Source organism: Panulirus ornatus, chromosome 71 (genome assembly GCF_036320965.1).
Source record: "Panulirus ornatus isolate Po-2019 chromosome 71, ASM3632096v1, whole genome shotgun sequence".
NCBI lineage: Eukaryota > Metazoa > Arthropoda > Malacostraca > Decapoda > Palinuridae > Panulirus > Panulirus ornatus.
In genome coordinates, this window is record NC_092294.1 from 11070693 (window position 1) to 11094353 (window position 23661).

At 43.8% G+C, this 23661-nt stretch overlaps 1 protein-coding gene and 1 long non-coding RNA gene across 4 annotated transcripts in view; one reads left to right on the forward strand and one right to left on the reverse strand.

Annotated features, from left to right (window-relative positions):
* The window catches only part of LOC139748002 (uncharacterized), a 136010-nt gene that overhangs the window by 67162 nt on the left and 45187 nt on the right, over nucleotides 1-23661 (reverse strand). Inside the window, exon 4 of one of the 3 annotated variants that reach the window (XR_011712502.1) lies at nucleotides 9421-9908. The exons of the other annotated variants lie outside the window; for them this stretch is intronic. This is a non-coding gene — a long non-coding RNA (uncharacterized lncRNA). Of the gene's footprint in view, nucleotides 1-9420; nucleotides 9909-23661 lie in introns of those variants that run through there. 3 annotated transcript variants of the gene reach the window in all.
* nAChRalpha2 (nicotinic acetylcholine receptor alpha2) overlaps nucleotides 1-23661 on the forward strand; it is a 372700-nt gene that overhangs the window by 52084 nt on the left and 296955 nt on the right. The gene's annotated exons all lie outside the window — the stretch shown is intronic.

Sequence of the window (23661 nt, forward strand, 5' to 3'; positions counted from 1 at the left end):
TTTTGGTTCCCTCCTACCCAGTTGCAGTGAAGGTAGTAGCCACAAATGAGGACCCCCACAGCGGCTACATCGGCGTAGATGTTATCAATAACCATCTGGCTGACCTTTACAATATACCACCACCATCTTGTACGACCATCTGGCAGGCTTTATCACCAACACAGACTCCTATTTACGACCATCTGGCAGGCCTTGGCCTTCTATGTCGGCTTCGCTACTCTGCCATCTACGTTTCTCTGGTTAACTCTTTTCGGTTATCTACGAGAAATTGTTACATGTCATACTGGGAGCCTGTAGGACACGGGGAACCATGGAGGCAAAACCCTGTGAGAGGCACACCTGCAGGAGGCATCGCCCGGGAGGAGAGAACCTATCGTCTCCTCCCACATACCTGGGGACGGGCATTTACCGCCCAGGTGTTGGCTTAAGGCTGATAGATGGCGGGAAGGTGGGGCGGGCCGGGGCCACCTCCTGCCTGATAATCTCACAAGTCTGGATTTATTCATCTAATGACACACTGCTCACGGTCGCTCCTCAATACTGTTGACATTATTCATCAGACTTGATCTATACTCATCCACATTTCTTCCTTCGTTGTTCTAGTGTTTCGTAAATCAATCTGATTCATCTCATTCATCTGATGATTCCGTATAATCCTGCATTACAAGAGAGAATAGTGACATCATCAGTATCTATATTTGATGGTTCAATTACTCGAAACATTTCATCGATTAACGTAACTGCTGGTTTTCTGAGTGGTTCATACGTAGAACCAACTTCCTCTCTGCTCTCTCTCTCTCTCTCTCTCTCTCTCTCTCTCTCTCTCTCTCTCTCTCTCTCTCTCTCTCTCTCCAGAACACTGAGGAAAATAAAATAATTCTGTGTATTTTGGAAGCCATCAAGCGAGGTTCCCACCAGACAACACCCAACCAACCAGAACGTAAGAGCCAATACCGCGGACCGTGGCTCCGCCCGCAGGCCCCCTAGGCGGGGCCCCTGTGGCGCCGCCCAGACACGCGAGAACAGGAGCTGCTGGTCTCAGAACCCATTCCGGTCCTCGTAGGTTCCTTTATGCCTGAGACGTACCTCCCTCTCCCTGCGGCGGCCTGAGGGAGGACACCCGGGAAACAGGGCAAAGGAAGAGGAGAGAAGGGGTGCGTTTGAGAGCAGGACAGGATAAAGAGGAGACTACAGGTTAGCAGGCAGTCTACGGGGGAGCCATATGTTCCTCCCTCCCGTCCACTCTTCTCTCTCCCCTCAAGGCTTTCATGATTGAGCCAACTGACACCACCGTAACTGAATTCCTGGGTGAAGTAATTGGTGACCTGCAGGGCAGGCGGTGGTAACTATTGTACCTACCGTTCTCCCGCTCGACAGTTCTACGTCTGACCTACATATAGGGATGCAGAGAAAGTGAACCAGTTATCAAACCATCAAATGTTTACCTCTCAATTATTTACGCATACACACACATGTACACAGGTAAATATATACATAATTACTTGTAAACAAACTCTCATACAAATAAGAAATTCAGTATAGTTTCCCGAGACAACCGTTGTTGTGGATGTAGTATTGAAAATGGCCAAAAAAAGTTTCTAATTAGTATTCATGTTCCATTACCAAGACAAACAACAAAGACATCTGTGAACCAGGTCGGTGTGCATGGTAGGTGAACGTGCATGGTAGTGTACATGCATGGCAGTTTACGTGCATGGTAGTGTGCGTGCATGGTAGGAGGGCATGCAAGATAGAAGCTTCGGGTGTGTGGGGGAATAATGATCCTGGGTATGAGCCCACCAACCGGAAACCCTAGGACCAGTCTGCTGGTGGGGAGTGGACTGGGATCCTAGAAACTCTCTCTCTCTCTCTCTCTCAAGCTATCCTTATACAACAGAGTCAAGAGTACACACTCGCGCGTGCGCAATTATCGGCCATTCTGGACCGCAATCGGACCTGAACGAATTCCATCCCTAACCTGGCAGGCGACGGAGGTCAGGTGAGGATGTGAAGTAAAGGGTCATTACTTTGGGAGGGAGGAGGAGCGTGATACGTACGCGAATACAAAACTGCTTTCTACTTCTACGTCCTCCTGAGTGGGTCTACATCAGTACGTAACATGACCATTGGTAAACAAACGTTATGAAATCTAGGTCTGTTATCTTATGGTGTTGGAGGAAATTTCATTATCGTTCGCTAACGTTGATAACATTCTCTAACACACTGCAAAGCCCAAGTCCCAAGCTGAGCGCTGTGAGTGAATGTAGATCCAGAGGGCGAGTGGCCACCAGGCATTCGACTACAATTTCACTTGATTCATGACACAATTAGAGCCTCAATGTCCCCGGCTAAGCCGATGTAAGCTCCAAACTGTCGGTGAAAAGCTCCGTCATCTGTCTTCTAATTTGTCGGCTGCCATTCCCAACAGGACTGACTACTAAGAGCCCCGTCAATTGTCCAATTGAGTCGTGTCGATCCTCACCGGCTACGGACGGGGCAAAACTTGGTTACTGTGCATCTTGTAATTCGATATTCCCATCTAGCTAGGAATCGCGAGATACTAGAGAATAAACAGTACACTGTTAGACTTCCCGTTTGTGAGAATAACTGTTATCTATGACCAGGTTGTTGCTAATGGTTATCTCTCCCATCCATCTTTAGAAGTACATGTTAGATATTATCAGCAATAGGCAGACGCAACCTCTGGCACTAGACGGAAGTTCTGGTGGCAATAGATACAGGGAGAACTGAGGTATAAACGTAGGCAATGTTTCGTAATATATAAAGCAATGTGAGACGATAGACTGAGTGTCTGGCAATAAAGACAGTCTGGCAAGACGCTGAGACAGCATCCAGGAAAACAAAACGAGAAAGCAAACCGAGAAGCAGAAAAAAAAGGAATATCTTTGTACACCGGCGAATCTTCGGGTCAGACAGGAACCCAGAGGTAAATAAGAACTGGGAAAGATAAGCAGGTAAGATGATATGAGGCAAACCTATGTAACAAATGTAAGCAAAAGAAATACGGAACTGGAAACAGAAAGAAAACATTCATGGATAAAAGAATACAACACGTACGTACGTACAAAGAATTTAGGAAAGTATTGGATAAAAAGAATGTCAAAGACAGCCATAGGAAATGAAAATTCTAAAGATGACAAAAAAAAAAAAAGTGAAAAGACTGAGCGATGGAGCAGGAAGTGTCTTAGATTTATGGAAACGACAAAAACGTAATCAGCATTTTTCTTCGTTGTGAGGGAGTGTTAAGGACGAGCGAGCTGGTCGTTCCCGCTGGATCTTTGAGCTGTGAGCATCAGAAGGATACATATGTGGCCCTCTGAGTTGAAGGTCGGCCAGCACACCTGCAGGAGAGGGAAAAGAGACACAGTTGGTGGAAGGTTTCCACATCTGCAGGAGGATGATTCATGGCCCTGTGTTGACCGTGGGTCTCCCTAGTTGCAGGAGAGGTGTACGAGGACTGTATATGATGGCGGGTCTCGGGTAATACACGTGGCAACCATTATTGATGGTAGGTCTCCACATTTTCACAAGGATACATAGTCTCCTGTGTTGATGATGGGTGACCACGCTTACACGAGGACGATATGTGATGCTCACTGCTCATGGTGGGTCTCCATCCTCACAGTGCAACAGACGACCCAACATATTGATGTGAACCAGTGATGATAATCATAAGCTGTCACAGCGTTAGCAATAATGTTTATGCCATCGTTATGTATGAAAATAGCTGAAAAATGAAGCCTCTCGTGGATGTTTGTTTTGTAACGAATGAATTTGTAGTTAATCCTGTAAATATAGCCAGATGGATTGTTTCTATCCAGTTAATCCAATGACTATGCGCACAGAAACTGTTCCTCTTTAATGCTTATGACCTTAGAATAGTAAACTTTTTCTAACAATTTGAAAAACTTCAATTTTTTTTCTTTTTAAAACCAACTGATTTTCTAAATATCTCTATGCCGCTCTCATACATTTCCATACCGGGTCAACACTTTCCTGTCAGCTTTATTGAATATACAAAACCTTTAAAGATTAGAATTACATAGTATTTTATCATATCGCACAAGTAATTACGGAATGAAGTGAGTTGGAACGACGTGGTATACAGCAGGTGACGTGCTGTGCATGTGAAGCGTCCGGGGTAAACCATGGAAAGGTCTGTGGGGCCTGGTCGTGGACAGGGTCCTCTAGTATCGGTGCATTGCTCATGGAAGTGAGCGAACATGGTCTTTATATGTCTGTTCCTGGCGCTACCTCGCCATCGCGGAAAACGGCGGACATAACTTTTTAAAAGATTAAGTAATTACAAAATTGGTTCTACCAGGCGGTACTGACGGACACGCCACCTACCTACAGCAGCCAGCTACAGAGCGGATTCCCTTTTCCCTACACTCGAGACCTTCACCCAAACACCCCATCTACATTTTCTACCCACCTGACTGATCTACAACTGTGCTCCTACCTACATCCATACCTACACCCACAACTACGTACGTTCAGGCCTCCTACCATCCCTCCACCTCAACATGACTCGCCCCATCACTACAGTATTACCCGTGATACACAACACCGTCTCAGGAATCCACAAAATCAACTAAAGCCAAGGAACACCACCTACATCAGACAGACAGCGCCATTCCATACCTCTGGATGGACATGGAGGCAAAAATATGTATACATATCTTATACCAAATATCTAGTTAAAGTCGTTTGATTTCCTGTGTCTGGCAACACTGCGTAGGTTCGAGTGACAAACTTGCCTCATTATGGACCGGATCCTAAACACCCACGAATCCATTATGGATGTGGATCACCGGATTGTGAGGACCATTATACAGCCCAAGGCAGGCAGGATGCTGGGGTACAGGCGAGAGAGGCGGACAGATCCTATGACCAGCTTAGGGAGCCTATTACAAGATGCTGAAATAAGAAGAAAGATATTAAGAGACGCTTTCCAAACGTCTGCTACGCTAAGGGAGGATAAAGGCAGGCCGTTCCACCGGGCCTGCTGGATTACCGTCTCTCTGGGATAAGTTTCCTATGGAAACATATATTGCTATCGAGTGTACACTGGTCCAGGTGGATGTACACAGGAACTGTCAGGGAGTTTCATGAGACCTAAGTCATTGAAGGATATACGAAAAAAAAAGAAAAAACGAAGAAAAAGAAAATAATAAATACAGAAAGAACAAGAGAAGGAGAAAGACTTAGCATGATAAGTATCCAGGAAGATGGGGAAATAGACTTACAGAGAATTAACACAAAACTGACAAAGACAGAAAGGTATTTCCATTCCATTTCTACAGTCAAGAGAACGTGAGGACTTGCTGATGGCCTTTGTAGTGTAGTGAGGCTAACTATGAATGACGCTCGGACCTGCCCGGGGTCGATCCCTTGGTGCAGCAATTGGTCCACAGTCAAAGCAGCTTTTCATCTTTCTCGAGGCTGATAAATATGTACTTGGCTATGTTTTGGTGGTATATATATATATATATATATATATATATATATATATATATATATATATATATATATATATATTTTGCTTTGTCGCTGTCTCCCGCGTTTGCGAGGTAGCGCAAGGAAACAGACGAAAGAAATGGCCCAACCCATCCCCATACACATGTATATACATACGTCCACACACGCAAATATACATACCTACACAGCTTTCCATGGTTTACCCCAGACGCCTCACATGCCTTGATTCAATCCACTGACAGCACGTCAACCCCGGTATACCACATCGCTCCAATTCACTATTCCTTGCCCTCCTTTCACCCTCCTGCATGTTCAGGCCCCGATCACACAAAATCTTTTTCACTCCATCTTTCCACCTCCAATTTGGTCTCCCTCTTCTCCTCGTTCCCTCCACCTCCGACACATATATTCTCTTGGTCAATCTTTTCTCACTCATTCTCTCCATGTGCCCGAACCATTTCAAAACACCCTCTTCTGCTCTCTCAACCACGCTCTTTTTATTTCCACACATCTCTCTTACCCTTACGTTACTTACTCGATCAAACCACCTCACACCACATATTGTCCTCAAACATCTCATTTCCAGCGCATCCATCCTCCTGCGCACAACTCTATCCATAGCCCACGTCTCGCAACCATACAACATTGTTGGAACCACTATTCCTTCAAACATACCCATTTTTGCTTTCCGAGATAATGTTCTCGACTTACACACATTCTTCAAGGCTCCCAGAATTTTCGCCCCCTCCCCCACCCTATGATCCACTTCCGCTTCCATGGTTCCATCCGCTGCCAGATATATATACAGAGAGAGAGAGAGAGAGAGAGAGAGAGAGAGAGAGAGAGAGAGAGAGAGAGAGAGAGTGATTAAGTATGTAGATAAGATGGACTTGGTCAGCTACCCACCATAAAGATACTCAAAAGTTTCTGAAGGTGTCATTCTGGATGGTTTAGTGGTAATCATTCAGCAGGTTGTTAAGTTACTTTCAATGACCAGAGTTACACATATATATCTAGCAAGTGGGAGGAGGCACAAACTGCTTAAGTGGGAGTAGGCACAAACTGCTTCAGATACTAATTAAGTCCCTTCCTGTCTCCACAAGTCGTGCTTCCTGTAAATTACGACGAGCCCAATTGGGTAATTATGTACTAATTACAACGCCAGGGTGATTTGTCATCAGAAGTTGCCTACCAACGGGTTAGCAGGTTTCTGTTACTATATATGTGTGTGTGTGTGTGTGTGTGTGTGTGTGTGTGTGTGTGTGTGTGTGTGTGTGTGCCCATATTCATTCGTCAAAATAATCGATCCGTATTTCAGAAAAATGGTTTTCTATTTCATTTTTCACTGTTTTCGAGTGATGGTCACGCATTACAGACAAGTCATCATGATATCTAAGTCTAGAATGAGCGACTACGTTGGACTGGTAAAGTATTCATGGCAGACGGAGGTTTTCCACGGACTCTGACAGTCAAGTGTTTCTTGTCTACAATAATATTTCCGGCCCCAACCAACGAGCTGATGACCTAAAAACAGCAATACTTGCGGAGGTAAACAGACGCAGTCAACATATATCAGAAGAATTTGAGGAACTTCCTTTGAACCGGCGACGAGAGATGAAATTAAATTTTCGACACCCGAGCATACAAGCAATGATGAGTCAGGCTGAACACCGTGAGTCTGTGTGGTAGTTGTTGTGCAAGATTCACCAGCCTTCATCCTGCCACAGGACGTACGTATAGGATGTAAAATCAATATATATATAGTCAGACATATAACAAAATTCACACACACACACACACACACACACACACACACACACACATTGGTATTCAAGGCAAGTATCGACAAAATTTGAATCAGAAAAAGGAATTCTGTCGAAATTTATAATTTCCTCACATTTTACGTGGGAGTGAGATTTGTAGCATTTGTGGGCCTCAGTTCATTCCTTTATCAGATGATCCCATAACATACGTGTATGTGTGTTCATTGTCATACCATAACACATCACTAATTGTGCGATATTTATGTGAAAACTTTAATAAAGAGATCTATTTGGGGAATAAATAACAACTACTGGTAATATAGGTAATTCTATCTCATGATTGCCTCTTGATTGCTAGAAGGAATCTATGAATGATAATGAAGTGACGAAATGTCTCCAGGCAATATTACTCATCAAAAGTTTTCCGACGGAATTCTGAGAAAGATTCCCGAGACACATTCTTGTGTGAGGGAGAAAGACACATCGTGGCTCGGGACACCCTAGGGAGGAGGATGACGAGGAAGACATGAGAAACATTGGGAAAGTTATACAGGGGATGGAAGACACGACACTGAGGAAGATATACGAGGCGAAGGATGAATGGAAGAAAGGGATACATGAGGAGGAAGAAAGAAATGTATGAGAGCAGGATTTAAGAAGAGAAAGAAATAGAGAAATGAGAGATGTGAATAATGAATATATTTTAAAAGTAAGGCTTGAGTGGCGAGAGACATGAGACTGGATGAAGGGCATTAGGTCTAAACCTATTCAACCCCCGTCTCACCCTCTTCCCCTCCTTACTCCACCCCTCAGCCTACAATAACCTGCAAACCTCCCCATTCACAACCTCATTCACAACCCTACTATACCACTCCCATTCACTACCTCTCCATATCTCCCCAAACGCACAACCTCACCATACGTAACCCACTCACAACCCCTTCATACTTCCCCCACTCACAGCTCCTACTCTTCCCTACTCACAAACCCTCTCGCTCCCGTATACCCACAATATCTCCCGTGCAACCATCGTGACACAACCAAGATCATCCTGTGAATGCCACGATCATCTGGGCTGCAGCAGCGACGGGTGACGAGGCTGAGCCGCTCAGGGAAGGCAACCGTAGTCCCCAGCACCGATGGTTCCAGGTCGCAGATGAGAGGGATAGGGTGAGGGGAAATTAAGGGTAAGGGAGAGAAAAGGGGTGTCAGGATGGGATGAGATGGGCGATTAACTGAAAGGGGGAACAGGGGGTAAGTGTTGAGAAGGGGGAAAGGAATAACCAACATCAAAATGGGCCTAGGGAAAACAGCGTTGGGGTTAAGGATGTGAAGAAATATATGAGAGAGTTGTTAAACCCAAGAGAAGATGGGGAGGCTTGTTAGGGTAAAGAGATGGGAAACTGGGGTGTCTGAGAAGGAGAGAATAGAAGGTGTGTTCGAAATGGGATGGAATGAAGGTTACAGGATAGTGAAGAGATGAGTTGTAAGATTAAAATTACATTGAAAGAATAGGGAGGAATGACGGAGCAAAGGGTGAAGTAGGTTGTGCGGGACCACAAGGGAAGAGGACGTGGCTGAGGCTGTGATGTGGAAGAAACTGTGGAAATGTAGAGCGAGTGAGGATGAAGTGAAGCGAGGGAGAAAAATGGAAGGGTAGGAGAGGAGGATAGGAAGTAAACGTGAGTTAGTAGGTCAGATAAAAGAGGAGAGTCAGCAGAGGAGAATCTGAAGGGAGATTTAGCAGATTAAAAGCAGAAGAATCAGCAGGTAAGAATTAAAGGGGAAGGAGCACATGTACAAAGTCAAGAGAACTTTGCTTAAATAAATCCGTAGTTACTACTGGGTGGCTCACGTTCCTTGTCTCCCCCTCACAGTGGAGCCATCATCACCAAAAACAATGAACATTGGAGGGAAAACGTCAGTGCGTTTGGGTTTCACCTCTGTCTGTTTCAGTGGGTCTGGTTTTCCCTTCACATTTCATTAGGTTTTGTTTTCTCTGGTTTCCACTGTACGACGATGTTTCATTTCCTTCCTTCTGTATTTTCAGTGGATTCAGTTTGCCTTTCAATACCGGTGGGCAACACATTCTACCCTTATGACTGTTGTAGGTTTCGTCTTACTGCTTTTCGATTTTCCGCCTGTCCACAAACACTGGGGAACGAGAAACCTCAGCAATCAAGCAAATTTAATAGTTATTTAATGAAACATCGTCAAGGAAGGAAAGTTGTATCATGTCCTTCAATTATACATTCATAACAATAATTCGTTGTATTAAGCCTCACGTATACTGACAAACTCACGCCGACAAGACTTTAAGATTTATTGACAGATCTATTTCGATTTCCTTGAATCTTCTCAAAGCTTGAAGTAGTCTTGAAGCACAGGAGAAAATGCTCTCCTTCATCACAGTAATGGTGGCGTTTGGTCGATCCTTAAATGTAACGGATGTTTGGCGTCGTCGGCTACAATAGAGGCAGGTCGAGCTACACGATCGGGTTACTCCATATCGTAAAGTTGGTGTAAGTTAGTGAACGGGCGGCTCGCTCCTGTGTCTCCATTGTGTAAGTTGTAAGACAGCCTAACTTGGTCCATTACCTCCCCGAGCGGCTCGGGGACGGGTAGTCCGATCCACTGCAAGTTCTGGCAGTATGAAGAAGGTTAATCTGAAGTACACTTAATCGTCGTGGACGTCACCAGTGTTCACTACGATAAGCCACAGTAGAATCTAACGATTTTCCAGTCATGAAATTTGCAAATAAACCAGCAAGTTTTTAACATTAAAATCAGGTTATACAAATGTGTTCTTTTCATAGAAATTTGATATCTATTATCTAAAATAAGGTTAGCTGGAGAGATGAATGGCTGCCTAACCCAGAGGATGTCTGACTGTTGGGCGCAAAAAAATTACTCGTTAACTGGATGTTGTGATCCCCGTCTACATAGCACGTAATAGTCTCATATTTGACCTCGTTCACGTCTCACAGTTCAAGTTAACCGAACGGCTCTATACAGAGCTCTATACGGCTCAACTTCATGCTGAATTCAGTGGTCAGGAATTGTGTGTGTAGCAGTACCCATACACTGTCCCTCCCTCTGCTGCCTTACCAAACCCGTGCCACACACACTGGAGGCCCTCCCACACTGCTGCTACTACACCAAGACCTTCTGGATATCGAGTACTGTAATCCACTTGTTTACTCTTGGTTTATGGGTGATATGATCAAATACTGAGGTATGTGGCTGGGCCGTAAGTCTATACACATAGTCAAATTGGCCTGCTTAATGCACACAGTAAACAGAAGGTCCGTTTATGAAAGCCGTTACGTTTATACTGAGACAGAAATAACGATATGCTTTTATGACATGTGGGTCTCTCTCTCTCTCTCTCTCTCTCTCTCTCTCTCTCTCTCTCTCTCTCTCTCAGTAATTGCAGATTCTCTCTGTATTGTACAACTTGAGGCATACCATCTGCAGACAACAATATGATTCCCCTCCTACGCACCCCTCCCCTACCACCAGTATACCGGAAACCCTCACCTTGATTCAAGACTGACCATGTTCATCATCCACTTCACTAACACATGAATAGTTACGGAGACAGTACATCACCTTGACGTAGACCCACCTTCACTAGCAACCACTTACCCTACTTCCCTACCTACCCAAAGGCCTTCCATGATATGATAACAATGATAATAATAATAATAAGAAGAAGAATTATATCTAAGAGAATCCTTAAACATTTAAAACCTGAAACTGAAGCTGAATTATTAGCGGAAACTGACATATTTCAAACATCACAAGCGTTATGGACAAGGTAAGCACATTACAGCCTGGCAATATATCTTTTCGATTAAAATGACAATTGTATAGGAAAATATAGAGCTATTTTCAGAGGCGTCAACTCGAAATCACATTTTCCATTTTTCTCTCTCTCTCTGATAGCTGGGCATATCACCTGATGCCGATACAAAATGTTCCAAATATTAATTCCGTCATATTTATTCATGAGCGAAATGACAAAGTGAGGCAATATGTATGTATATTGTATAGTACTGTGTGTGGGGTATGTGTATGTATGAGTCAGTGTATGTCTGTATGGATGTGTGTTTATGTGTGAAAGTGTTTGTGTACGCATATATTTCCGTGTATGTGTTTGTCCTTTTTTATGCATGTATATATATATATGTGTGTGTGTGTGTCAGTATGTGCGAACGTGTATATGCTTGTCCATGTGTGCTTGAGTAATGTATGCTGGAGTTTTTATCCATCTGATCGTGTCTGAGTATGTGTAGTGTATACATGTGTACCTGCAGTGTTGTCTGTGTACAGGCGTTTGATGATAATTATGAGTTCGTAAGATGTGAGCGTATGAGGGTGTAGTTGTGGGTGGCAGATGTTCGTGGGTGACAAGGAGGGTGGGACTAAGGTCTGGGTAGGCAGGTATGCGTGTGTGTGTGTGTGTAAGGTAAAGGTGGACAGGTGTGTGGAGATGCATGCATGGGTGTACGTGAAAGGTTCATGTTTGTTCACACCAAGTGTACATCCAATCTAATTTGTGCCTTCATGTGGATACATAACTATGTATGTTTTGCACGAGCCAAGTTCGTACACATATCCACATTACAATAAAACATTACAACTTGATAAGAGACTTAGCTACAGCATACTATGCAATCTCCTGTTGTGAATGCTTCTAGACCTCACCTACAAACGACAACAGGTGTACATGACCCCAGCCCCTGCCCTCCAGCTCCACATTACAATGTATTAACATCCTCATCTGCCCTGCACTCTGACCTTTGGCTCTCAGCTTAGCTTTAACTATCAAGCTTCAGCAGTAATCTTCTCTGTGACTTGATGAACGTTGAGAGTTCTTCGTCCATTAGCTAATCAAAAGGTTGTTTTTGGCCTGGGTGCTCATTCTTCTCCTCATCTTCCTCGCAGTAGTAAGAAATTTTTCCCTCTGGTTAAATCCCTTAAGATTAACTTTAGTTTCCCCCTCATTTTCTTTCCCTCGTCCCAACAGACCACTTTGTCTTTATCTTGACGTGTTTTGCTCTCCTTCGTTTCTCTCTGTCACTCTTGGTCATGCCGTCTGCTTATTTTTCTGTCACTGTTTTGTCTGTCTGTTTCCCTTGCTGTCTGTCATCTTGAGTGAGTTAATGTCTCTACCTCACAATTCTCTCAAACTCACACTCACTCCTCAAACACAGTCCATCTACCTACCTAGTATTCTATTGGTTCATCTGTATACCTAGGAATACATCTATCCATGCATCTATTTATTTGTCTATCTATCAATTAAAACTCTGTCTAGCTATCTTTTTGCCTATCTATCTGTCAAGTCATCTGTCACGCTATCTATCTTTCAATGTCTGATTGTCTAATTGTCATCAATATTTTTATCAATTCCAATAATCATGTGTACCAACCTTATCCATCTATCTGTCCATCCACCGCCCCTCCCTATTCATACTCTCCCTGGATAGAGTCGCCTACCTCCGCCACCTATGGCGTGACGTCCCCTGTCTCATTCACCACCCATAACATGACGCCCTCTGCTTCCTACCACCCGTAATGTGACGTCGCCTACCCCCTGCCACCCACGGACAGGGAACACCATTAACCACTTCTTCACACCACCTCAGGAAGAATCCATCAACAGCTTCCAGAATCACATTCCTTAGAAAATTCAATCAAAAGCAGAAAATCTAACAGTCATCTTTTTCCATGTTCTTGTCATTGGATGGTCCAACAGAAAGTGAATCAGCCTGCGAGTTTTCTTGGAATATTAGAAACCACAAAAATCAGAGGAATAAGAAAAAAAGCATGTATTTTTCTTTATATTTCTGATGGACTCGAGTGAAACCGTGTAAGCCGTGTAAGTCTTTAGAAAACCGAGAATAAAGGTATTCTGTCCTACAAATCAACACAAACTATGGAACATCGGCTGTCAGAAGGCAGGACCTCTCAAGTGAAGTAAAAGCTTCACAATTTACGTAAAGGATCGTCTGAAAGACCTCGATGGACAGGAAAGCTAAGTGGAAGAGCGAGTCTTATAGGAACTTGCGTTGTTTGCTGGAGAAATGTTAAGGCTACCGGAATGAATGGAAGTTCCAGGGACACTGTGTTGGGTTATGGATCTTCTCTTTATCTCATATTGTCTCCCTCCCTCCCTCCCCTCCCCCCTCTCTCTCTCTCTCTCTCTCTCTCTCTCTCTCTCTCTCTCTCTCTCTCTCTCTCTCTCTCTCTCTCTCGTAGAGAGTAGGTGGATGGCATTTGACAGGGCCATCTTCTGAGGAGGAAGAAATATCTAGAATGATGATTGGTTTAGAAAGATAGACTATATATAAAGGTAGTCGGGAAGGCAGCTAACATATATATATATATATATATATATATATATATATATATATATATATATATATATATATATATGAACGACAGACCTTCTGGAAGTGAGAGAGAAACTAAGTGAAGTTGTTGACCACAGAAGCCAATCTGATTTAAGCAGTAAAGCGATTAAGAATTTCCATAACGTTCGTGGAACTTGGGGCAACAGCACGGATGTGACACACCACAACCAGATTATACCACTGTTCCTTAATACATCGACGTCAGTTGTCTGAGGTAATAACCCAAGTGTACATCACTGGACGGCCGAGGTGTTCGAGAGCAATACTGAGAGATTCGATATGAATTTCTGTGACTAATCATCGGGAGTGAATAATAAGAACAACAGATTTTAATTCTGTTTCTACGTCAGAAGAACTCTGTGTACTAGCCAGTCGAACTATCGAACTCCGATGTGGACAAGACAGTGTCTTCCTGCGTCATGTAAGGGGCTATGCTCTGACCCCCCTCCCCTCCCCCTGTCATGCGTAGGGCTATGCTCTTCCTGTCATATCTGGACTACAAACCTGTACCCTATGTGTAAAGCCACGTCCCCCTCTCCCTCCCAGTCCCGTGTACCCCTTACTCAACTGATATTTTTAGATAAAAACAACAGACCATCTCTAACATGAACATAATGATTTGTTTGTATTGATCTAATCTAGTCTTGCAATGCAAGACATAACCAGCAAAACAACTTCATGTATACAGATGGTTATCTTCCATATGATTGCAATGGTTACACTACTCTATCACTACTTCCATCGTTGGCACAGTTGGACATTCTCTTGGCGGCTGCAGGACAAAAAAAATTATTGATGTATCTTCCCCAAGAAAATTAGTATTAAAGATAAAAGTTTTGAATTCGATTAAAGCAAATTTTCTGCCCCCGTGGACCTGATAATGCACCATATTCTTTCATAGCTCAAATTCTCAAATATTTTTTCACAGATCACACAGTGAGATTTTTCTTTTATTTTTCTCCTGTCACCATACCAGCCACCATGGTGCCTCACTCAGCACTCGCCTCCATCACTTCCTCATATCTGACGGTATTTTCTGAAAACGATGTCAGTAAGATTTTTGTTGTTTAGACAGAAAACAGAATTTTTCCTTCTTGTTCCTCGATCTCGTTTCTCTCCTCGTTCGCCTATTTTCTTCTTTCTTCCAATCCCTCGCCCTTCATCCCTTTCCACTCACACACATCCCCTCCTCCTAACCCGTCTTACTCATTTCTCTCCCTTCCACACCCCCTTCCCTCTCCCCTGAAACTCCAGTTCATCACACTGATGGCGCCAGTTACCCTAACTTTGCTACGCTTTCCTGTGGCTTGTATTGGGTCATTACTCTCTCTCACATCCGCCACCCCCACCCGTATCTTTCGTTAATCCTTTCCCCTTGGTCCTCAATTACTGCCCAATCCCCTGAGCTTTCCTTCAGCCTACCATTACCTTTTCCAATCCTCTCTATATATCTCCAAGTCTGAACTGCTTTCCTAATTGTCGGTTTTTCAGGAGAAAAAAATCAAGTTGATATCCGGTCGTGAGGTGCAAATGCCTCCATGCCGACCTTACTCTACTATAACGTGTTAGTAGAGATGTTCGTGTGTGTCGCCACATACATCCTTGTGACCTGAGGATCTGAGCAAATCCTGGTGATCTGAGACGCGTAAGCCTTTATTATGGTGGCAGACCTGCACAAGGTCGATCATGCTACTCCTTCCCTCCCTTTTCTAAGTCCGTCTTCGTCTTCCTTCCCATCGAAGCTTTCCTCTTCTTACCGGTCTCCCAGTTCTACCTCTCACTGGCTTCTGCTCCTCCCTCACATCATCCCTATCCCTCCCTTATCATCGCAGTTGGCACCTCTGACAGGTCTTCTTCCTTCACTTCATTTACTCCCCATTTTCTATCATCTCTCTAGCAGGGCTTGTTATCTTCCTTACACTTCCCGATCACCTCTGTCCTTCCTTCACTCACCCACTGGGTGACCCTATCGTCTGACCTGTCAGTCCTCGTGCCCTTCAACCTTCCCCTTCAATACTTACTTCGATCCTGTGTCCATTAGGACTTCTCCCTCACCCCCACCGTGGTTCTCACCTCCATCCGTAATCTCTCTTTATACTTTCTATTCTGATACTTCGTATCCATGGATCTTCCCCTGCCTCTCCTAACAATAATTCTTCCTCAACTTGTTATTCTCCGTTATCTTTACTCGCACCTTCATCATCGTCTGTCCTCCACAATCATCACTCATACTTGCCAAGGTCAACCTCAAGCTCTCATCTCAACAGTCGCCCTCAGCTAGGCGAGGCTCACGCTCCCCACTTATCATCCACATCATTTTTATCATCAGTTTTTCTCAGCCGTCATCGCCATTCCAAGCCCGCATTCCTTGCCCTCGCACTATCACACGGAACTAAAAATAAATCGGTAATTATAGATTCTTCGCGATATAGCTCACCTGACAAGGAAATATTTGCACCTCTCTGATGCGACGCCCAACCTGGCAATTCTGATCAATTTTCTTGTCTCAAGATCGGCCGACAGAATGTACTTGCATGACGGTACATGTCACTGTATATTTTTTTCCAACATGGCCTTCATATCATGCATTCTATCATGCACATTCTAGTGCATTCAGTTCCAGTTTTCAAACTCTACTTACCCAGTTGCTTCCCTTAGATTCTTCACATCACCAGGATTTAGATACCTTGTCCAGGTCTCTCAGTTCCTTCAATTTCTCCCACCATTCCATTCATCCTTCTGATCTTCTCCCACCATTCCATTCACCCTTCTGATCTTCTCCCACCATTCCATTCATCCTTCTGATCTTCTCCCAGCTTTCCATTCATCCCTCTGATCTTCGCACTTTCTAACCGCAAATTTTTCATTTCTTTCCATGTGATCCCTAACATTCCTCCTCCAGTACAATCTCTCCACTCTACCAAACTTTCATCATATCTTTTTCAAATCTCTTAATTACCATCAAACGATCTTTTCATTTTCGTCTTGCAAGATCATTTTTTTCTCTTTTCTTTCAGTGTCTTCACTTCTTTCATCCCTTTCCTTCCTGCTTCATTAAGACCCTCCACAGCCCCACCATCTATCTACTCCTGTATAATCTCCTCAACTATTCAGGATTTTTTTTTCATTCGACGGGGGAGGCTGGGGTTAGGGTTGGGACATTTTATATCTCTGGGGTGCCATAGGCCCAGCAGAGAGTATGGAACTTTTTGATATGGTAATACATGCTAATGATTCCTTTACATCCCCTGTTTTTGGAAGAGTGAAACGCATTTTTAAACTACGAGTAATACATGCTTTTTCCTAAGCCTAGATGGAAAGAGGAAAAATCCGAATTTCCAGCTTGGAAAAATTATATATTTTGAACAAAGATAGTTTAGAAGTCACTAGATGAGGAGATAGATATATAGATAGATAGACATATATATATACATATATGCATTATATGATCATCTCTTCACTCTCACAGTATGTGCACACTTCAACATGGAGAACTACACAGTTCTGTAATCACAAGTAAACAAGAAGTTGGATAATTCGCGACAAAAATTTGGCTGTGTTCGGTGTTGCCGTTACCGTGGACGCTGGTCTGGCCTGAGGACTAAACTGGGGGCTAATGTATTATAACACTCACCATTAGTGGGCGAACCATTAGTTTAATTGCAACAGTTACTATATCCCATCACTCAGGCAGCCAAAGAAGAGATTATGTTGAAAAGCTGAACGGTTTTCTATCAGAACTGAAGCTTATCCTTTGATATGAATTGACTAATATAATTAAGGTATTAGCCATGTCATAATGCCTGTGTGAACTGATACATAGCCAGGGAAATATGTGAGAAGGGATATATATGAGAGAGAGAGAGAGAGAGAGAGAGAGAGAGGATTTGTATGTGACGTTTATGGATCTAAAGAAAGAGTATGATACGGTTGGAAGAGATGATCTGTGGAAGGTAATGCGGATATGCAGTGTGGATGTAAAGCTGTTTGAAGCAGGGAAGAGTTCTGTATCAAGAGAGTACGGTATGTGTGGGAGTAGGAAGAGAGGAGAGAGAGTCGTTGCAGGTCCAGGTGGGTCTGCGGCAGGAATGTGATTTCACCATGGCTGTGTAATTTGTTTATGGATAGGATAGTGAGGGACGTGAATACAAATGTCCTATAAAGAGGAGCAAGTATGCAGTCTGCTGGGGGCCTGGGAGGTAAGTAAGTTTGTTATATTTCTTAGGACAGTATGAGGTGTGAGAGGGGCTGATCGAATAAGAAATGACAAAGTAAGAGTGAGGTGAAGTACTAAGAAGTGTATGTATGAGAGAGCTGAAGGTGGTGTGTTACAATGGTCTGAACATAAGAGCGTAAGAGTGAGGAGGGAGGTACACGAAACTGAAGTGGAAGGAACGAGGAGAAGAGGAAAACCAACGAGGAGGAGGTGGAAGGATGAAGTGAAAAATCCTCAAGTGTTTGGGGTGTGAACCTCCGTGTTGTCAAGTGTTATGTTATGATGGAGAAATTACTGGGAGAGTGAATGTCATCAGGCCAAGTGTGGATGAGACAGATGTAAAGGACAGCTACCTGGATCAAAGGAGTGAAACTTGACAACCTTTAAAGTGTTAGGCTCACTGCTCAGCCTTCGCTAAGGCTGCCGATACCCAGGCGGGTAGTACCAGCGATACCCCCATGGTCGATAGCTGCCTACCAACTACTACCTACCAGAGAGAGAGAGAGAGAGAGAGAGAGAGAGAGAGAGAGAGAGAGAGAACCAGTGTCTGCCTCTGGTGAATATTACCCCAGAGTTTACATACGGCGCCTCATAACATTTGAGATATGATGATATCAGTATAAACCTTTCCAGTGTTGGCGTTTCATAATGATAAGTAATGAGAGGAATATCATTCTGAGCTAATTCAACCAGATGAAAACATTTCATAGTACAGTGATATTAACTACAATCCTTTGTGGCGAGGGCACACGATCCCTGTAGTGTGTGAATGAAAAAATGAAATTGAATGATCGGGATGAAAGAACTTGGTTATACATAAGCAAGTCAGGCACAATGAAAATGGTAGCCTGGCTGGAGGCGGTGATGACCCATGACTCTCCCTTAAATGAAATCATAATAATCTTTGAGCTTCATCCCGCCTCACCCCTTGATAACGACGATCCGCGGGTATGATGGCTGGGCCTTTCATTTGACCTTTAAGACTCAGTTCAAAGGGTAAGCAAAGATACCCAAGGATCGTCCGTCGTGCTCAAGGGTCGTACCGCCGTGCTCGAGTCGTACCGTCGTGCTCAAGGATCGTCCGTCGTGCTCAAGGATCGTACCGCCGTGCTCAAGGATCGTACCGCCGTGCTCAAGGGTCGTACTGTCGTGCTCAAAGGTTAACTTCCAGCACTAGAGGTTGAGGTTGTGTTGGTTGTGAGAGACACACACGTACACTGTTCTGCCTCTGGAAGTGCCTGTCTCAGTCCGTCGTAACTGGAGAGCAACGCTCTAACGTTATACCGTTAGCCCTATGATCGTGGGTACGTATGACGTCACACACATATCCATGACATATAGATATGCATGACGAGTGGAATGATAATACTAATCACATCTGACGCTTCCCTAAGGAAGTCGTAAACACCGGGGTGTTTGACGGAGGAGGGAGACAGAGGCCAAGTTGGGAGTGGGATGAGTCGGGAGGTCCACAACGGTGTGCAGGAAGAAACCCGGACGTGTTGCCCACCATCAAGTACTCTTACGTAATTCTGGAGGACGCAGCTCGAGACCTATCTCTTACACTGTCCTGTTACGTTGCTTGGCGAAAATATCCCGAAAATAGTAATATATTTGAAGACTATATCATGACAAGCAGACCCAAGGCTGCCAGCCTGACACTCACTACCAGCGAGAAGAAATCGGCGTAGCGCCCGGGATATTCCTGCTCTGAGTTTTCCCGAGCAGTGCGACGTGATGGAGAAAATTGTGCCGCTGAAATTGTCCGTCATCTGCCGTGGACAGCCCGAGGGGTGAGCACCGGGGAAGAGATAAGGAGAGCTGCAGAGAAGTGAGGAGACAGAGTAAGAGATAGAGCGAGATCTAGAGAAATGAAATGAGAGAGAGAGAGAGAGAGAGAGAGAGAGAGAGAGAGAGAGAGAGAGAGAGAGAGAGAGAAATATCTTAGAAATATATCCACAATTATAAACATATTTAATATCCTATGTAATTACTCCTCTGTCAATAATGGTATAACTCCTCATTCTAATTTGTTTTGTCTAATTCTTCTCAGGAAAATAAAGCAACAATCATCCATCCCAACACACATTTAGCCCCATCAAATTCCTTCATAAGTAAGGTATCTGCTCCAGCTGGAATGCACTACCCAGTACAATGGCCAACTCTTCCTACCAAAACTTGTTAGACATCGCGCAACAAGGAAACCTTAGTTACCTCACGCCACGCCAGGACCTGCAGGATACTATTCCATCAGGTCTAACTACACTCGGGATTGTGGACTGTTTAGCCTGAACATGTTATGAAGGAGATACCGAGCTGACTCGCGTATCTGGAACTGAAATATCGACTTTTGATCACTCAACTATCCTCTGAGCAAAATCCGTTCCCAGTAGATTATTCTTAACAGAAGCCTCCAGAACAAGAGGGATATCACAGCTATTCGTTCCCTTTCTTCAGATAAACAGTATTTTCAGCCGTTTTCAAGGACCCATACCAGAGGAGCACTTCACAGTAGTCTCTTGTACGACTTCCAGACTAAGACTTCTTCCGCAAGACTGATGAAATTAGGGCGGGAGTGTGTAACACTGCTGTTTGAGGAACCAAGGAAGGAAACTGTAACGCTTCCTCGTAAGGTATGAAGGAGGAAGATTACAGCTCTGCCTCCCGAGGAAGCAAGGCGAGGAATAGTAACACGAGCTTCTGTTTTCCAATTTCCAAAGAGAAACTTCTGCAGCTCTTTGGAGGAATTAAAGCAGGAGTCTGGAGCAACTGGACTACACATTTTCTACCTTCCAGAACAAAACCGTTGTCAGTAAAGGCACCTGGAACGGCCACACACTCAAGGCCAAACTTCCTCAGCCATCGTGTACGAATTGGTCACGAAGGCTGCACGGCATGGACTGTGTTGAGCTGGCCGGTCTGGAGGACCTGCTTACCCTACTGCAGAAGGAATGGTCGCCATTGCTTAACCATTACCCACAGGACGGAAGGGATAGACAGTCGTACAGGGAGTAAGGAGGACGGAAGATGGTGCCTTCAGTTACGCTGAAGGTGATTCTGTAGTGTTGACGGGCGGCTCCTGAGCTCCAGGATGGACGGGAGACGGGTGGCTCCTGGGCCCCGGGATGGACGAGAGACGGGTGGCTCGCGGGCCCCAGATGCATATACTAATGAAGAAGTCACTTGGTAACTGACCTTCACATTATGGACAAATAATTTTCATCTATATTTTTCCTCCATATTTGCTTCATATATTTCCAACTATCCAACTAACCATATCGTCTCAGTGGGAGGGACAGTCTACGAAGAATTTCAAATCCATTTTATCATTGTTCATTTCGGGTGGGACTTGATGATTATCACAAATGAATAAAAATAGATATCTTAATGCATATCTTATCATTCATATAACACACGCGAGAGAACTGTTCATTATCTACTCATTAACATACAAGTGAATGAGTTTCATCTATTCTGCATTATGATGAAAGTCATCTGTGAACAGATCATTAATATGAATGCGTCTAATTTACACGTTAGTTATGAGTGTCTGTCGAGTACCACTCTCTGTGCATGACCGTGGGCGCTTCAGGTATGTCAGTGGCTGTAAATAAGTAAGCAATTATTTCATCAGTAAAGGTGAAGGATCCAGAAGTAATTCAGATCCAACTCTGATTTACATAAATAAAGATCAAGGTAATTCCCACGTAACTGATAGGAAACTATCCTCAGAAATCGCTACACACACCACACAGTCCTTACATCATATCTATAATTATCTATAACTCTCCATAAGTATTGGAAATACATAGTCGTGGTATATCGTAAGGCACCAATAAATTCTGACAGTATAGTCAGTACGTAGATTCTCGGTACGTGGAGTCAGAATCTTAAGTTCAATATGATTTCAACTGAAGTAAATTATGTGACAAGGTAAGCAGGTTGAGTCCATTGCTCTTCTGTAAATGCCCAAGACTGTAAACTCCAGGACTGTATGCTGTTGGCTAGTAAAGTTCACTGTTATGTTGGCAAATTCCCGGCGATAAATTCCAGCTACGAGAAATGCCATGACGTAAATTTCCCCCTTATAATTCCCACACAGTATACTGAGCCTCAGCTGCTCCGCTCCCTCCTTGTAAACTCTCATTAGATGAGTTTCCTTTCCGTAAACTATTTCCATTCTGTAAACTATTACCATTCAGTAAACTGTTGAAATATAAACTTCCGTCCCTCACTTTACGACTAATACAACCCAGAGTAATTCCTGACGTAGATGGTAACGCTGAGGTAAGGCAGGGGTGACCCTGGTGGTGAAAGTATATAACACAGGAGGTGAGCTGGGGAGGTGATCCATGTGGCAGACATCCCTACACATCCCAGCTATAATCCTTATTACAAAATTTTACAAACATTACAAAACATTACAAAACTTTATGAAGTTTAGGAAATCATACTATTGAGTCCCTTCTCATGTACACTTTTCCTCTTAGTTCTCTTCCCTGGCCCACTCTCCCCAGCCCACTCTCCCTGACTCACTCTTCCTTGCACCAAATAACTCAGTCTCCGTATGGGAGCCAGCGTGACAAATCCCACAATGACTGTGCTGCACTAGACGAGGTTGAGGATTAATCCGCCAAGCTAAAGGCTGTATGTTCACGCACGATGGCGTGTGGGATTATATTAAGACGGTCTTGAGGTGAGGGATTATAGGATTGTAGGACAACAATCTTGGGGTGAAATATTTTGGTTTTGTATATGGAATTTTTACTGTGGTAGTGTATAAAGACGGTCTTGAAGTGGATGTGTTAAGCCAGCAAGGTCGCCTACGCCACCCACATCCTCCCCCGTCTTGGCCTAATCTCTCTCTCTCTCTTTTTAACCATTTATATCTAAACATTTTCTCGGACGGGCTACTTGTCCTCCATGATTCCAACACACAGTAATGGTCAGACAGACAGCTATGGTCTGTAGGCCATATCGTTCCTCTCCTCTGAGCAAGATAACCTCATCATTATCCTCGTCCCTCCGACATTTCACATAAACTTCCACTTGGTCTTTTGTGCTCCATACAGCCTTCAACTGTACAATTATTGACTTACGTTAAGACGCACTCGAAAAAGTAACCGAAGTTCCTCTTTGCTGGGGTTTTTGTGAAGAGTTCCGCTTCTCTCTTTCCATCAGGACCTTTTAAACGATGCTCTTAGGTAAATTGTGAGGGTTATATTGTAGAGGTTATACGACAGCAGGGGAAGTTCCTTTCCATTCACCTTCGCTGATTCTCTCGCTTATTTCATTTTCAGAAAAGCTTTATTTTTTGGTGGAGAGTTACGTGCCGTTTTCGTTCTCCAAGATATTTCGCTGTTCAGATGAATTAAGAATATTTGTAAAAACGCCCATTGTAATACCTTGATAGCATTAAAGAGAACAGTCTCCAAGTCTGGAGATCAGTTACAATGGTGGCTAGTGTGTGAGAGTGAAGCTTTGACCATTATATCAGGGTCCGGAAACCCAGATTCACTGAAGCCTGAGCAGCGAAGCGTGACCGAGCCACGTCTCAATGACTCGAACGTGTTCTTGAGAGGCTGTAGGAGGCGCGAGTGTGTTTCCTCTGTTCATAATGACAAGCTTCACAACACAGTTCATAACACAACATAAACTTTATCGCAAAAACATATTGTAAAACACAAATATCAAAAACATACCAAAAAATGTGGGTAAGTTAAGCCCTTAGCTACTCAAACAAAGCCAAAACGAACTG